This window comes from Leptosomus discolor, chromosome 1 (assembly GCF_034619465.1).
Source record: "Leptosomus discolor isolate bLepDis1 chromosome 1, bLepDis1.hap2, whole genome shotgun sequence".
In the NCBI taxonomy this organism is placed as follows: domain Eukaryota; kingdom Metazoa; phylum Chordata; class Aves; order Leptosomiformes; family Leptosomidae; genus Leptosomus; species Leptosomus discolor.
This window is the reverse complement of record NC_141391.1, coordinates 207,294,381-207,311,268: the sequence shown is the minus strand read 5'-3', so window position 1 is coordinate 207,311,268 and position 16,888 is coordinate 207,294,381.

Sequence of the window (16,888 nt, the reverse complement as noted above, 5' to 3'; positions counted from 1 at the left end):
TTTATTTTTTGTTTCTAATAAACCCAATTTGGCATACGCTGGAGAGAAAAATTCCAACAGCTCTTGCCCAGTATCTTCAGCAGTGTCTTGTTTGCAAAAGAAATTTAACCATTACTTGGCTTCAGATCCTTTTATATATTTGGCCTACAGAACTTTTCTTACACCTAAAATGGCCAAGGGTGAACAGGTCAATCCTTCAAACTCAGTGAGCACATTCAACATCTGAAGAGAAAAAGCCTATTAAAAATTCTTGAAGAAATTAGAGAAATTGTGGAAGTTAGTTGTTAGACTACAGGGAATTCTTTACATGTTCTCAAGTTCTGCAAACATTAAAGCAGTATCTAATGGCTCCTTTTTTACAGGGAGGCAGCTGAGGCAACCTACTCAAGACAGATTTGGTGTTTACTTTTGGTAAACTTCAAGCCATAAGACCTATAAAAAGAATTATGATGTTTCAGCCATTTTAGTATCAACACAGTTGGTGTATCTATTACCTTAGCTTGTTTGATGGAAATTTCAGGGTTTCTACTACGAACTTCATCATATTTCAAACACTGGGTGAACATACAACTGTGTATTTTCCCCATCTGTGTATTTTCATTAGATAGAGAAAGAGAACTCTGTATTCTGTTTCACCTACTGAAGAAACAAGATTTAACTAATGGGAAATGGAAACATGAGGAAATATTTTTTTGAGAATGTGTAGATTTAATTTTAATCTCTCTCAAAGACTCTGATTAGAACTATGAATTTATTAAGCCTTCCTTTCCCATGTCATGTCATAACACTTCTAACACAATATGACAAATACTCTGAAATGTGCATGTCTCAGCAGAGCACTTGGTTTGAAGAAAGGGCTATGATGAAGAATTTATCAAAACTAGTCAAATAAAATTATTGCATTTTTACTTCAAGATAACTTGTGTTAGAAGAAACATATGTTTCCAAATACAAATTTATAAAGACAGACATACAAGTCAATTATTATATTTAATTATTTATTTCATGAGGAAAGATTTAAGAAAAAAGCACTTGCTTGCTTGAGAGGATATCCCTTGAGTCATTCAGATCTCTCCTGCTGAAACCACTCACCTGCATTTGAAGATAAAATTTGGCACAATAATATGAACAGTGTGAACTGGATGGAAAAATGTAATCTTTTAGAAAGTCAATGCCCCAAATGTCATCTAGATAGCAAGTCAAGTAAGAGGGGAGAATCTGAGGTCCTCATTGCATTATATCAATAGGACTTGTGCAATGTATATAAATAAAATTTAAAGTGTAAGTTTAGAAGCTCACATTATAATCTGTGTTCAGTAAATTGAATTTGTCTTCTATTAAAATATGTTATTTTTTATTGTTACTAATAAGAAAAAAATGAGTTTGTAAGTCATATTGTTAGCTAAATCTTCAAGTTTATAAAAATGTTTGAAATTTTCTTTCTAAATCCAACCTTTTGTTTTAATAATATTGTAGGAAGCTCACTAAATAAAAGAGATATTTAATTTATTCTTGTATTTTGTTTGGATTGTGAGGAAATGCTGCATAAAATTAATTTACTCAATAAAAGCAAAACTATAAACTCACAGGATACAATGTAGCAGTCAATAATTTGGAGGAGGTTTTTTGTTCTTGCCATCAATCATCTGATTAACCTCCAGATGACCAAAACACAACAGGTTCACTCACATAAGTCACTGGTACATCCCTTGAGACTTGGGTGGGATTACACAAAGGAGGGAGAGTTTCCCTTTGTGGCTAACATTTGTAATCTGGCCCAGTTCCACTTTGACTAAGCAAATGCAGTCACTTTGTATTAATGAGGCCTAAAATGTCCTAGGATTGTTACTCAGGAAGTGTATGCAAGCAGCATACAAATAGCTAATCCTGAGTCATTTTCAGTGAATTGCTCAATGTGAGCTCAATGACTCAAGTCCTTCGCTCTTTATGTTCAGCAGCATATGGTTGACCTCAGATAAATTCCCTCCTCCTTTGATTATGCTACTACTACTGTTTGCTTGCTGGTGTTGCCACAGCTTGCTCTCTTGCCATTTTTCCTTCGCATAAAACAGTACCTTGAGTGTGGAAGAGACAGATATTGCCGCTTTCATTTTCTGGCTTTGTTGGTTTGAGTGAAACATAGGTTACCTCACAGCTCTAGCACAGAGATGGACCTTCTTTCTGGCCACTGCCAGATGCATCTGTGAACACCAAGCAGGTGAATTGCAGAAGGAGGAAGTCAGAAAAAAAGTCAGTAAGTCAGTTCAATACTATAGCAATTATAGAAGTACATTGATAAAAATAAAATAAAGCATATTAAGCTAAATTTAATTAGCACAGGTACCTAAAAAATGTGTATTTTAGTCTTGTTTAAATGTCCAAAGTAAAGCTCTAATAAGATTTTAATAATTCTTATTTCTGGTAGTCATTCTTTGAATGGAGGAAAACTTTCTGCCGCCTGAGACAAAGTAGCATAAACTGAATAATATTTCTCAATATTCTACATCTAAGCTCAACTAAACAATTTACATTCCTGTTATATACGTTATTGATGGAAAAATAGAAGCTGTTTTTCTCTGACTTTTGTAACATATACAGTTGTTTAAAGTGCAGCTTGTTAAAGGAAACATTTCCTGGCTGTTCTTTTATTTATAGAAGTTTGTCAGCCATTACAAATAATAAATAAAAAAGATGAATAGTCTGAACGTTGATCTACACTTACAGGTTAAGAGTGCTGCCTTCATGATCTTTTATTTTTTACATTTTGGAGACTGCTATTAAGGAAAACATATCTGTCAGAGCTGAAAATGCTATAGTTTACATTTATATTTCTACATATATAAAAAATCTGTTTTTTCAAGAACTGATAAGAAAAAAATTGGCTATGTAATCTTTCAAACAAAACATGTTGAAACACAATTTGATGTGTTCTGATTCATCTCCGTGTCTTGTCTTGAATTCATGAGCAGTATGCTGAGTTAGGCTAGGTCTAATTCAGGGACAGACGAGTAAGACAAGTCCCAAGTGACATGCCTGGTTTACAGTGATAAAGGGATTTTGTGGAACTACAATATCTTTTCCAGACCTCCTGTTGAAGGTATTTATATTGCTTCCTCAACAGGTCGACTTTGGAGCGCCAGTCTTAAGGTCAGTGCTTTTGTAGTCATTGCTAATCATTTGAACATGATTTTCCCTTTTTTATTTTCTCCAGATTGTTTCATTCAAGATAAATTCTTATGGTATTTGGCATGGTTCAGATTATTTCTTCACCTAGCCCACTCATCTGTTTCCAGAAATATTCTGGATGATTTCTGCAACTTAATAATCAGAAGAACAGCAGACCTATAGAGAATAGGTTGTAAAATCCTATGCAGTACCATCAAAACAGACAGTAGTATGTCTTTCATTTTCATAATTTGTTTGTATTTACAAGTGAAAAGGTTAAATATTTAATCTCCTATGAACATACGAGTAGTCTGCAAACATTTAATAACACTTCTGGCTAACTGGCTCGGATAACTGAAGCTCATTAAAACTATTGCAAACAGTTCCATGCACGGTGAGGCTTTGTTGACCAGTGCAGATGAATCATTAATGATCTAAGGAATCTAGCAAAAAAAGAAAAGTGCAACCAACTGGTAACAGATTCCTAGTTGATCTACAGTTTGGGCTGAGTCTGTGGGCTTGTTTTGCAGGTATAATTCACCAGCACCATAACATATCACACGAATGAGGAGTGTCCCTGGTACCTTGGTATCTCTGACCCAGATAATAAGCTTAAGGTCTGTACTATGTACAGCAAGTTATACTGGATGCTCACACTGCTTCACACAAAGCCAACAATGTGCTTAACCTTACATAAAGTCCAGCTTTATATAACAGCACAGGTAATATATGTTATTTACTCTCACAATATATAATAGTACACTGCAGCAATCTGTAACATATGTCCTCAAAGATCTGATGATTCTTGACTTTTAGGGTGTATCACATTATATTCCTCTACACAAAGTCCAGCTGCAGCTAAAGCAACCCTCTACAGCAGATCTTGGAGACTTGGCCAAAGAGTAATGCTTGGAGCTGAAATAAACAAAGTTTTCATCTCTCTTAAAAGAGTAAGTTTTTCTAGGTGTTTTTCATGATTTGTCCAGCTGCAAGATTCTGAGCCTTGGTCCCAGTCCAGTGTGATGGAGATCAAGGGAAGCAGCTTTTTTCTCAGTCGATAGAGATTCCTGCTGTTCTGTCAACTTTCAACAAAGAAAGGTAGAGTTGCTACAAAATCAAAGCCTATGATAAATACTGACTTTCCTGTGACTCGCTGTATAGTCTATGGCACTACAATAGAGGTTTGTCCTTAAAAGATGTCTCTCAACTACTATCATAGCTACTTGTCCCCTTTCTTTTATCTTTTCTTTTGAAAGAATCATATTTTTTTCAGAAGGTAATTCAAGACGAGGATACTATGTATAATTTCCCCCCAAAACATCAAAATATCAATGCTGTATTCACTTTTGATCATCAGCATTTTGTAAGCGTTAGGTATTTGCTAAGGTATTTTTTAAAGTAGACTAGCTAGCTTACTTTTTGACAAAATCTGGATATGATTCTTAATGCAGTTCAATCTGAGTTCTTCCAATAGACTGCAACATTTAATCCTTGTCTCATGATATAGAAACAGCATATGGGAAGATGTGGTATTATTTTTCATTATGTGGTTTGAACTATATCAAACTAAAATTCCTAAATATACATAAAAGATACGAATGTATAGGACAAATGGAACAAATGAGATTTGCTGCCACTGTCCTTCTCTTATATAGCAAAGCTGCTTGTTAGCAAATTCACGGAGAAATGAGTAAACAAGAGTCTTGAGTTAAGGTCCCTCCATGAGCTATGGAAGGAAATGGAGAAAGCAAGGAATGCAAGGTCCAACGGACTAAGAAGACAAGATCGAAGAAGACGTATGCTTGCCTAGCCTATTTACAACGTGATTTTGTCACTAACACACTGGTCCATGTTCCATTATTATTGTTATGAACTGACTATATGATAAAATAGAATGGGAATTGGAAATTGCCCTGGCTTTACTGTGATAGAACTGTTCCCCAGATCATATAATTTCATCTTCATGGTCATTATCGCCTAAACTGTTCCATTCTGTTCCAATTTCTGAAACTTGATTTTATTTCCATTCAAGGTAAAGTCTTAAAAGAAAGTAAGATAGCATCCACAGCTGTGATCCAAGAAAAATGGCCACTGTTTGAAAAATATTTTTAAACTCAGTAAAAGAAAAAGTGTTTACTTGAATCTCAATATTTCATTTAAAAAATAATCCTGAACCTGGAATTAAAAGGAATCCCGGCTAATAAACAAGGCTATGGTCATTTAAGGAATATATTCCTCACATTTACCTGACTCTTGAATCCTATTAATGTCACTGATCTAAAAAACCATTAACAAGTGGCATTTTATGCTCCCTGTCTGCTCCATTTTCCCTTCATAGCGTGGTACACGTTCTGATACTTTACAGCCAAAGCATACTCTTGTTACTTATAAGAATGAGCAAAGGAAAACCTAGGCTGAATATTAATAGCATTTTAGCAGTTAGGAGGCCATGCTCTTCCCTGCCATATGGTGTACTTTTACTTTAGAGCAGGCCTAAAAAAGGATTCAATGTGTAAAGGGAAAGAGAATATCAAACGCCGTGTATGTTTCTTCTGTTAAGGATCTGTAATTGGGCAAGTGCTGCCCACTCAACACACCATCACTTAGGGTTGAAAGATGTCAATCATTTGGATGAGCTTTGGAGAATATGCTCTCTATTCCCTCTTCCATATGCACATCTCTGCTTCATGCCACACAGCAGATACTGCTGGACGAGAGCAAGCCTGAAATGTAGCCCATTCTTCTTGGAAAGTTAAGGAAAGTACATATGTTAGGCGTTACACTCGATAAAAAAATCCAGCACTCAGAGCTAAGCAGTACAACATCCAACTTCCAGGTCAGAGCTCTTGGTGAAGATGGTAGGAACCTAAGGGGGCCATACTAATACCATCCACAAGCTAAAGGGGTTCAAACATAGAGCACTGTCTCACCTTCAAATTAAATCACACTGAACTGAGCACCTACAATTTCTCTAGTTCCACAAACAGCAAAAAAGTGTGTTCCATGATAATAAAATAATGTATGATATAATTTTATGCTCTATTGGAATCATCAACAGAGGATTTTTTCCTGTAAATAAAATGTATAGCATATTAGAAGACCCGCAAAGTGTCTGTGCATTAATTTTAAGGAGTTTGTTCAACCTGAGCATGTGAAAAGAAAAAAAGGGATGCAGTCAGAGGTAAATTTCTATTTATAATTTCTATTTACAATAATTTTTTCTGAAGTTCAGACATTTCTCCTTGCTAAGACTCAGACTGCCAATAATGTATTGATTCACTCAAATATATTTACAATGTATTTTAGCAAAACTTTGTGTTTCGTAATGGTTCTTTTTTCTAAAACAACCTCATTATAAAATAAGTTCCCCGTTTGAGAATGGACTAGAACTTGTTTTGTAAGAGTCTGCATTATTTGATTTTATTTTGGCAATCAGTGCATTTCAAAGTGTATCTCAACAGCCAAAAAATACAGCTGAGTATTTGTTAGAACAAATCCTTCTCATGCAAGAAGACAACAAGCCCATATGATATCAATCAAATTCCTGCTTCTTTCAAAGACCAGACAAACAAACAAACAAACAAGCAGAGTAGTCTTTGATTGTTCACATAGTTACAAAATAGTCTTCATTAGAACATTATAAAATTATCCAGATTCAAAACCAATGTCTTTAATGGTCTGATGGTCAGTCTAGGAGATATAAATAATGAGTGACAATATAAAGCATATATAAGAAATAGACTGTAATGGATAGATAATTAACTTCTGTACAAGAGAGGAATACAGTTATTCAGAGACACAGGACAACACAACTACGTCCTTGATCTACCTGGCCACATACAGTTATCAAAAAGCACAAGTATTGTGCATGATCAGCCACATTAGGAAACAATCTCCTATTGAAAAAGCTGTTTCCGTCCCCTCCTCCACATTACCAGAGCACATTAGCTAATTAAGCTGTGTTGAGTCACTTTGAAACTAGAGCACTATATAACCATAAAATGCTCTAGCAACTTCTAACAACTCCAATGTTCTGTTAATATTATTATAGTGTTACGCCACTAAATTTGACTTACCAATATAGCCTTGGAATAGATTGCAATGTTTAGAGAGCCTGACATATAATAAAAGAAAGTGAGAAAGAAATGGCATTTTCCCAAGGATACCAAGAGAAGAAAGAAAAATGTAAAGTGACAATAGAAAGAAAGGTACAAAATGGAGTTTATAATATGGCTGCCTGCCTACTGCACACTGTTATTTTTATTCTTAAATACTTTCCAGTACATAAACATTTATATGTACTTTGACTTAATACAGCAGTGAAAACTGAACTAAACTACGACAGCTGCAGGACTGGCACAGTGCTACCTACCATGACACTCAAAACTCTGTGATGAGAGAATTCGTAAGGTCATTGAAACATCAGAAATAAACCTAGCCATGAAAAAGGGGAATCACGTACTCTTGGTCTGATAATAACAATCCGACTTTTTTTTCTTTCACATCCTTTTCTTATTTATAAGGAAGACCCGAGATTTACCAGTGCAAAAATAGATCCTGAAGAAGCCAAATGTCTTATATAACTATTCAGTCTGATGTCGCTGCTTGGATGAGATTGTGAGAAAGGGTTAAATAATTGAGAAACAATCAAACAAAAATTCCTGCAAATTTGCTCTTGGAGTAAGTATGGATTCAAGTGCAAATTATACTGCCCACAGACAATTCTCATTTACCAGTGTAATCACAATGCTTATTTTTTTTCCCCTATCCCAGAAACGGAAATAGTTATTTCTTTCCAAGGGAGCTCAATGGAATTTTACCTCCAGGTCAGGAAATCATCTGAAAGAACTATAAGGAAACAGAGCTGTCTGTCCCTACTTTTAAACATGTCCCTTATTTTTTATGAAGTACTAAATGCACTAAAACGTTTTAATTGGTGGCCTGGGTGTGACTGTTCTGCATCTTTTTTCGAGGCCTCCTCTATGTCACTGATTTCATACACTCATCTATACTTTGCTGTGCTTTTACACAGGAGTCAAAAGGAGCAGAAGAGAAACTTCTCAGACTCAAATGAATCTCTGAAAATTAAATATTGGAAAGATGTCAAATTTGGATATTATTTTTCCCTTTCACAAAATTTCAGAAAAAAAGTGGGGTTTGGACTGTACATTTAAGGAATAAAAATAGACACAGTAATTGATTTCAGTGGTAGGATGTGATGTCAGCTAAGGTGGACATCTTTCCAAATTTCCATTTGTTGGGGGGTTAGTGCCTGCTTTCTCCAACAATGGCTCTTCACCTGCTCCCTTTCCTTTCCCACTATGTCCATCACACAGCTTGTCCAATCGAGTTCCAATCCAAATACTCATTTTGGTGATATTCCGGTAAGAAATGGTGATGGATTTTTTTTCTATGAAAATCCCATTTATTTTTTCTTGATTTTCCGGGGAGATTGTGCTAGAAAAGTACGCATGAAAAAGAAGGGTATTTATATTAGCTGAAGTGGAATGAATACAGCTCAGATTTGTCCTGATAGCTACAATCAGAATGTAGTCCAAATTCCATTGCTATCTCTAGTTTTTTGGCAGACCAAAGTCTGAATCGGAGACAAAAACCAGGATGCCATCAAACACATAAATGTTTTTCTTTTTCTGAATATGTTCGTTTAGCCACAGATACCTAATCAGTGCTGTATAACTGGCTAAATGCAATGTTTACATAACAGAAATGACACAAGTCTCATTTTTTGAAGTGTATTTATGCAACAAAATGGATACCCCCTGTATGAGTAATTACAAAATGTTATTCCTGGATGCACCATCTATTGAGCAAATTTTCTTTGAGCAAAAACTAGTATTTTTTATGCCTATCCAGGCAAAATACATTACATAAAGTTAGTTCAAATAAAAAATTCTAGATGTTACAAATCTGCAGTTCCATAACGAGAACTGAGATGGGGGTGTTAAAAAGTCTATCAGACACAGAACATTTGTTAAAGTACTTTATGTAAATCAGGAAAGTTTGTAAATTATTTTGGATTTTAAGTGTTATGCCAGGTAAATAAATGCTGTTGAAACTAATAACTAAGCAAGATCATGGGCAGCTGCATGACTTCCAAGCATAAATCAATAAATCTATTCTTGGAATGAACACCTGTCATTTTTCTACACTTTGCATTTTTCTGCACTAAATACTCTAAGTGTACTAAATACTCTACACTCATGCATTTTTCTACACTAAATGTACTTGCTTCTAAGCACAGGCGAAAAAAAAAGATAAAGCCAAGCTCAGGACTGACTCATTCCAGTGAAAACCTCATTGACATCTGTAGCCAGTGAAATGACTGTTATTACATTTGCATATGGCTTTAGAAAAAATATCTAAATATTTATTTGCAAAAAATTCTTGGGAAAAGAGAACAAGATACTTGTTGAACGAGGACTGCTCAGCCTCTGAAACCTTAGTATGTGTAAAAGTGCTCAACTAATCAGGTGCATCCTCAGCACCTGCAGGACTGAGGCAGAACACGCTTACCTACAGGAACCAGCCATACCCTTCTGAGAAGCATTTTGTTATCAGAGGATAAATCCTTACCATATTGCTTGTTTCTTCCAAACTTGAATGAAAAGCTCCAAATACTAAATTAAATTTTTAGATCTGGAGAGAAAATTTTCATATTTCTTGCTGTTTAAAGGGAAAACTTCCTCGAAATATTTTGCAACACTAACAGACAGACTGTAAATTGTAGTTCAGCATCTTCAATAACTGCTCCCTCCTTGACCTTTCCAATGGCATAACCAGCCTTGGTGGCAATTGCCTGGATATTGATGGCAGCTTTGTAAAGTGTAAGCATAAAGCTACAATGGATCTGAAGCAGTCAACTGATTTCCCGTAAGTTTCCTAAACAGCCATTAGGGATTATTAACATTTTTGGTCATTATTACTAACTTGGAACTGGTTCAAACAAATAACTCATATTCAATTAATAAACATCTAGCATCCAGTCCTCATACTCAATATCTTTTCCATGTGTAATGTAAATTATTGAGAACATATTTATAATTTAATACATTTATTGTGATTCTGTGCCAACTATTAGCTCATGCATGTAACCTGAAGACAAGGTTATAGAATACCCAGAATCTACAGAAATGTAGACTTTTTACCCACAAAATCTCTACAAATTACAACTTTGTGCTGTACTTTAAACAAATTAATTTGTTTTTACTCTTACTCTAAAATGAGAGTAATAATATTTATGTTAAATGAGTACAAAATGCAAGAAACACTGCCATCATGTGAGTACACACATACAAACAAAATTTGTAGCATAATATCAATCAGTAGGCTTTTTCTGCCTGCAACATTAAAAAAACATTCTCTAGAGTACCAAAGGGAATGGATGTGTTAAGTTTGACAAAATGCACAGTGCACTTTAATTTGTGGAAGTAATTAACAAAAACTGAAATGCTTAATCAAATGTGGATGTTCAAGTGCAACTGGATTTATTTTTTTGTTCATGAAAGAAACATGGGCCCATTTCAGGTCCATAGTAATTTTTAATTTGACCTGACTTTACTGGGACCAAGATTATATCTAACAGCTTTAAAAAGAAACCAAAGAATGTGGCCTGGATTTCAGTACTACGGATTCTCATATAAGGACTATGGGAGCAGCAGTACCATTTTGTTGAGGACCATTCTAAAGAATCCCAACAATCTAGACATGCATAAAATGTCACAGCTGTTGCATCTGTCTTTACCCAAATGTTTTTTCACAATATAGAATACACACTGCATTGTGCAAATTGCCCTTAAATTAGCAGTTAGAAAAAGCACTGTAACTCATTTATAATACTTTTTTAATTAAGCACAGATCTCGCTAACACTTATTTTATTTTCCATATCAAAATAGTACTTGATCTAGCTTCAGCAAAATTGCAGATTAGAAAGCTGGAGCAAAGAGCATTCACTCATTGGAATGTTTTCTTTGTATAGTAAATGCAGTAGAGATTATAAAGCCAAATGTCTAATGCATTTAATTATCTTAAACTTTTTTGTACCTGCTTTTATTTCTAAATAAGGTCTTGCAATACAGAAATCAGCAGCTTCTCTGCAAACACATTTTTAAAGGATAGAGCAGAAGGGTCAAAAGCCATATTCAGGTTTCAGAAGACAGTTTAACCTTGAATTGATTTTTTTTTTCCTAATAATACAGCTAGTGCCTGCTTTTTACTGTATAACATGGTTTTTGATTTGCCAGCTAGAAATCACTGTCATATTCTATACATTTCTGTCATCACTCCCAAATTTACGGATTGTCCAAGTTCTGCTTCTAAAAAGAAATTACTTTCCTTATTTGAATTTGAATAGTAGCTATAGAGCAGTCTCAGTTATGTAGAACACTAACTTTCTCTTAGTGCAGAGCTTTTTCCTCAATTCATCTTTTAGAAAGTAATTTTTAACATTTACAATTCAGCACAGGAGGTTTAGTGGCCTGATAGAAGGGGTTTGCTGCCATTGAATACTTGAAAAAGAATAATAAGCAGTAGAATGGGACATTGGAATTGGTGATTTAATTTTCCCTTTTTTTGCCATTTTATTCAAGGATTACTGTCATGATACACCTTCTGATTATTGTGTTTTCATATTAAAAATAGCTGACAGTAGGCATCTCAAACCTTCCTGTCATGGTTTGAGTTTGGAGATCCTGTTTCTATTTCTAGAGTACTCATCTGCCAAGTACTCATCTCTCCTTTTCCAAATTTGGAACAAGAGGGTTTTCTTTTGTCCTATATACAGTCGGTCTACAACATCTTCTTTCTTATCTTTCAGTGTTGAATTTACAAAACATAACTTAATTTATCGACTTTTTTTCGAAAAACTTATACTGTTGTACACCAGGAAAGCGTGTGATTTAGAAAAATGAATTATCAGCTCAAACTCATACTGGAGGCTGAAATCAATGTTGCATTTTGATTCCTCTTCTTTTTCTTTTCTTTAAGTAGAATAGTTTCATTTCCAGTACAAAATTTCATTTCAAAATCTCCGCATGTTCTGGAAGTGTATCATCTCACTAAACTTTACAGACACTGCCATTTCAAATATTTCTTTAGGACTGAAGTACAAGAGGTGAAGGACAATGTGTCCCTAGGTACCTGTGATGTGAAGAAACCTTGAAACACATCATTATAGTAGTGCAGCTGGCCATCCACTGCACAAAGTGTACCACATCCACAATGAAAATTCTTCTGAAACTCATTTTAAACGAGCTCGTTCAGGATCTAAGAGAGGCTGGGTCTGGGTCATGAGGAAGTCTGCAGATCCTGCAAACAGAAATGTGAAGAAATGGAGACTAGGAAGGACACACTGGGTCCGGGAGAAAAACGCAATGCCAAGGGGAGAAGAGGCAGACAGCATGAACTGCCAAAGATTTGGTACAACACACAGCTTCTTCTGAACCTTTCTTAACTTCCAGAAATGTAAGGTTCAGGTTATTGCTCACATATAAGATGCCCTGCGGTTGAACTTTGACTGCTGCTTCAAAAAGCCAGAGGTTTCCCATAGTCTATGTTACATGGATGTTCCAAGCTCACTAAGGCATCTCAAACAGCAGGAGATATCTGTATGGGGGCAGCTGAAAAAGGTCTTCAGGGTCATGTTCAGGTGCAGATTCAGACACATGAAGGTGTATTTATTTACGTGTGAGTTTGATATTACAGCTGACCCTAAGTCTACCTACCATGGAGGCTAAAGAACTACCCTTTTCACCCAGAAACAGCCCTGCATCTGACTGGCTGTAGCTCTCCAGACCTGACTGACCATAGTGACAAGAGGCTTGACTTGTCTGCCTGGGCACTGGCAGCCAGTGACATTTTGCTCATCTCAGCATCCAGTACAGCTGCACAGGAGGGGCGCACAGGAGCCTTACAGCAGCCCTTGCCTCTCTGCAGCAGCAACTGGAAGCCAGGCACAAGCCAAGCTTGGAGCATCTCTGCTAGCAGTAGCCATCTGTGTGCTGGAAACTGAATCATCCCTGTGGATATCCCTACTGCCTATAACAGGAGCTGAGATGTCTAATTTGCATGCAAATATCTATACATAGGCATTTAAATTTAGGTATTCTTCTTTACACAGTGAATCCTGCCTTTGATGTTTCTCCTTATTATATTTCTGCATTGTAATTAAATCTATCATGAAACCTGTTGTCAGCCTGAGTGAGCGTAGCCTCCCACCGGGCACCTTTTATTCTCCAAAGCTACTGTCTCCTGCTTGCATTGTGCTACCATGGACCTGCAATGACAGCGTCATTTCAGATCCTTCTTAGAGGTAACATAAAGAGATCCCCTTTTGTGGAAAACTTGCTCTGACCCTGTGTACGTTGGTGCCCGTTAGATGTAGGAACGATAATGGATCACATCAGAGTATCGTGAAACAGAAAATGTCTGGTGTTGTTCATGTGTGGTTGTTCCCTTTCATTGAGTACAGTGCTATGTTCCTTTAAAAGTAACCAGGACATTAATATGTGCATCAATGGGCAAGCATCTACAGAAATTTTAAAGGCTTTACTTCCAGTTTGGCTCATACCACTCTGAACTTCCACATTAAGAGTTCGATTTGGATATATAAGCTAAAAAATAGTCTTCAAAAATCTTCAGATCTTGAGAAGTTATACACTTTGAAGCTTGTTCTTTTATATAAAATTCATGAACATTTTTCACAAAGTTTTTTCTCCTTTTGATATGGTAAATGGACTTGTTTTTATTATTACAGAATCGTAATTCTTGTGTGAAGAGGTAAATCGCTATGCATAAGTAACACTGATTATTTTTGTTTGAATAGACCAGGTTAAAAGATCCTAAAATGTTTCTGTTTCAGTGCAGGGAGAACTGAAGAGGTCACTAACAACTTTTTTTTTTTTTTTTTAATTCCCCTACTCTGTCTTCTATTCATTATTCTTTGTTCAGAAAAACCTGTGAAGCATAATAAGCAATACCATGTGGCTTGGCTTGTCCTTTGCTGATGTCAAGCCACGTAATGAACTGTAGCAGTCTAAATAAATAGTTTTAAAATAACACTTCAGCTCTGAAGTATAAAACTCCTTTATATATCATTAATTATTTGAGGGTTGCGTTTACACTAGTAAGGTAAATAGGGCAGGATTCTAGGTTCATACACTGGTAGGTGGTAATGCATACTGGCGAACATGCCCTGAGGTATGGTTTTGTCTTGGGCCAACTACTATCCTGTCAGATAGTGCTGAGGATAGGGGTGCTCCCAACAGCCAGCATGTATGAGGGTGCTCTGTCTAGCAGAGGAAGAGAGTTTAGCGGTATGGACATATATTATGGACACTGGGTTCCTGAGGGGCAAAGAATGAACCCTAGATTATTTTATTTTCAAATACAGATGGAGTTTAAAGGAAAATCAAAGAGGCTAGCTCAGGCTGCAAGTAATAAAGCTTTTGCAAATAAACCTTCACAGAATCAGTATTTGGGTCTTTGTGTCAATTGCAAGTTTAAAAAGGCTGTTTGGGGGAAACTTATGAACAGAGTGAAAGACTTGCATTTATCAGACAAATCTTTCTTGGTGGTAATTTGGCCAATTTTAAGTGCGATCCTTTGCTTTGTTCAGAACTAGAATTGTTTATCAGAAGACAGAAAATTGTAAACGTTCCAAAGAATTTACTGAGGGAGAATCATACTGAAGAAATGTTAAACACAATGTACTTCCATGATTGTGACAAAGGAATGTTGTCTACAGCAGTAAATTTTACGTTAAAAAAGTGATTTTAGGGCTTAAAAATTCTTTTTCCATAACATTTAATAAAAATATGTAACTCTTAATTAAAATAAGTTATAGACAATTTGAGCATGATTTATTATGGTATCTTCAAATATTTTAAATGTCTCAAGGACTAAAGGAAATGAAAATAAGAAATGTGTTTAAAAATCAAAACTCTTCAGTGAATGGAAAATATTCACGGGTGATGGATGCACTTTGTGCTGTAATGAACCTAGCAGCTGGTTACAACAGCTTCTTCCACAACAGAGAATTTTTTTAGTCAGATGATTTTTCTTTCTCTTTCAACTAAAGAGAAAGTTCTTCCAAACTGCTGCCTAAACTTTAGGTAAGTTGAACATATGCCAGTGGAACTAAAAATAAAAGGCATTAAAAAAAAAAAAAAAAGCCTGCTTATAGTAATAACTGTAGTTAATTGAAAGACAATTTTATGCATGGATGGTGATGTTATGCATTTTTTTGAGTAACACATATAGAATCAGAACAATTTATTCCTTTTTCCCAAAAATATGACAGAAGGTGATAACAATAAAATTAGCAGATGTCATAGTATCCCTTTAATAGGTAATTTTAACAAGATAAGTAAATAAATCAGGCAACTAATTGCCTTGGAATACTGTGAAGCTCAAATATATAGCTCAGTTCCAAGAGGTACTAGACAAATTCACAGAGGGATAAGAACTCTGGGGACTATTCAACATGGGGCAATTTTCATGTGAGGAAGTGACCAAACCAGCATCTGTCAGAGTCTCTGTGGCCAGGGGAAATGTCAGCCTATGCTTTCACTGTTCTTTTATTCTTTCCGTGAACATTGGTAGCAGCACTGTTAAACATAAGACATTGGAAGATGCGGACCTTTCATTGAACAGAATAAAGTTGACTTACGCCAGTGAAGATGCTCATTACTCATTCTTTGCATGCCATCTGTTACAGGCTAAAATGAGTAAACGTACTCTTTTTGTGGGGTTGGAAAATGTATGCAAAATATGGTAGAGCAGACTTATAAGCCACTTCATATTCAATATATCTCTGAATTACTGAGTTTAAATATATAATAACTTTATAAATCAAAATTTAAAGCGAGATATTAAATTTAGAAAACAATTATCTGTCTTACATAAGTATAATGCTGAAATTTGTATCTACCTGACCACAAAAGGAAACACAATAACAGAGGGGGAAAAAAGAAGATTGAAGGAAAACTAACAACAACAAAAAAAAATTAAAATAAATAATAAATCTTTTTTTTTTAAATTCATCAAAATCAGGAAGCCACCAGGACAGTCCGTTCAGCCAATGATGATTAGGCAAAATCACATAAGACAAAAAATTGAGAATCACTGTGGAAGGAACTAGTTAAACCAGAACCTTTCATTACGGGAGATTACTCAGAGCATCTGCCTAAAATTTAACTAACCACAGAATATGTGGTATATAAACAAAATCAACAAGAAAATGCTAGAATCAGAGCTTGGTAATCACCCAAGAATTCTATGGGCACTTTAAAGTATGAGATAGCTGAAATACTAATAGTAATGCATAACCTCTTGTAAAAATTGCCATGATACATGAGACTGGGAAGTGGCAAAAGTAACTTTAAACCTTAGGAATGGCTCCAGGGCCATTGAAGGACACAATCTTCCAAATCTGACATTTGCTGTTACCAAATTACTAGAAACAGTCATAAAGAAAAGAAACTGTGAATACCTTTATATAGAGTCTGCTTAGGAAGTGTCAACATGGCTTTCACAAAAGGATGTACTGTCTTTAAAATCTAATAAAATACCTTAAAAAAATCAAGAAAAGCATGGGAACAAAGGTGTGTTGCCCATACAGTTCGTCTTGGATTTCCAAATGTTTTTGATAAAGACTCTCAGCATTAGCATCTAAGGAAACAAGGAGCAAAGCATAAGAAAGAATGT